Source organism: Octopus bimaculoides, chromosome 9 (genome assembly GCF_001194135.2).
Source record: "Octopus bimaculoides isolate UCB-OBI-ISO-001 chromosome 9, ASM119413v2, whole genome shotgun sequence".
NCBI lineage: Eukaryota > Metazoa > Mollusca > Cephalopoda > Octopoda > Octopodidae > Octopus > Octopus bimaculoides.
Window position 1 is genome coordinate 5,939,123 of NC_068989.1, and position 967 is coordinate 5,940,089.

The following is a 967-nucleotide window of genomic DNA, read 5'->3' on the forward strand; positions in this document are numbered from 1 at the left end:
AGTCGCGTGGCTCATGGTGGGTGGGGTGGGTCAGAGCGGAGACGAGGGTGAGGCTGTCCACCCCCCGGGTGACACTTTAATGATGGGGGCAGGGCTGCACTTTTGGGCCTTCGCTTTAAGCAGGTATATAGGCTTCAAGGCTCGAAGTGGGGTTCGGCTCAGCAAATTACCCCAGGTGGTATACACACACACACACACACACACACACGCGCGCGCACTCTAGCTCTGTCACTGTTTGGAATGGAATCTGATACATACTTTGGAAATTGAAACTGTGCGGAATCCTGTTGAGTGCATGTGTGCATGTGCATATGCGTGCATATGTGTGCGTATGTGTGTATGTGTGTGAGTAATGTTAGGTTTTCTTTGTATGTGTATATTTACGTATGAAAGTGACATCTGTACGTATATCAAAAGTATTCCAATCATGGCCATCCCGTCTATTTAGAGATTTCTTTTAACCTACGTGTTCTTACCTTTTTTCTCTTTCCTTTTAACGCAGAATTTGGCTGCTATGTCTTGCAGGTCGAGCGATCGCGTTGAGCTTTCCCCTTTTGCTCTGTGCTGTTGTTTTGAAAGGCCAGATCAGCCATGAGCGAAAAGATAGATGACCAAGGGCAATCAGTCTATGACCATCTATCATTTTGCAGGCATTGGTCACCTGGGATTACATTATGCAATGTATTCTTGCAAATTTAAAGCGCTAGAATGTTACGACACGATGATGATTTACCTGTAATTTCTAGCATTGTATATGTGTGTGTGTGTGTGTGCACGCGCGAGATGTGTGCAGTGAGAGGTAAGTGACTAACATACACACGTACATACATACACATATACGCACATCCATTCATCCATCCATACATACATACATGCATATATATATATATATATATATATGATTATAAATGGTTTTACCGATAAAGATTTTTTCATACTGAACTACTTGGCTAAATTGTTAATTATT

At 42.6% G+C, this 967-nt stretch overlaps 1 protein-coding gene across 1 annotated transcript in view; it reads right to left on the minus strand.

Moving 5' to 3' along the window:
* LOC106878200 (insulin-like growth factor-binding protein complex acid labile subunit) overlaps nt 1–967 on the minus strand; it is a 56,163-nt gene that overhangs the window by 54,337 nt on the left and 859 nt on the right. The window lies entirely within an intron of this gene.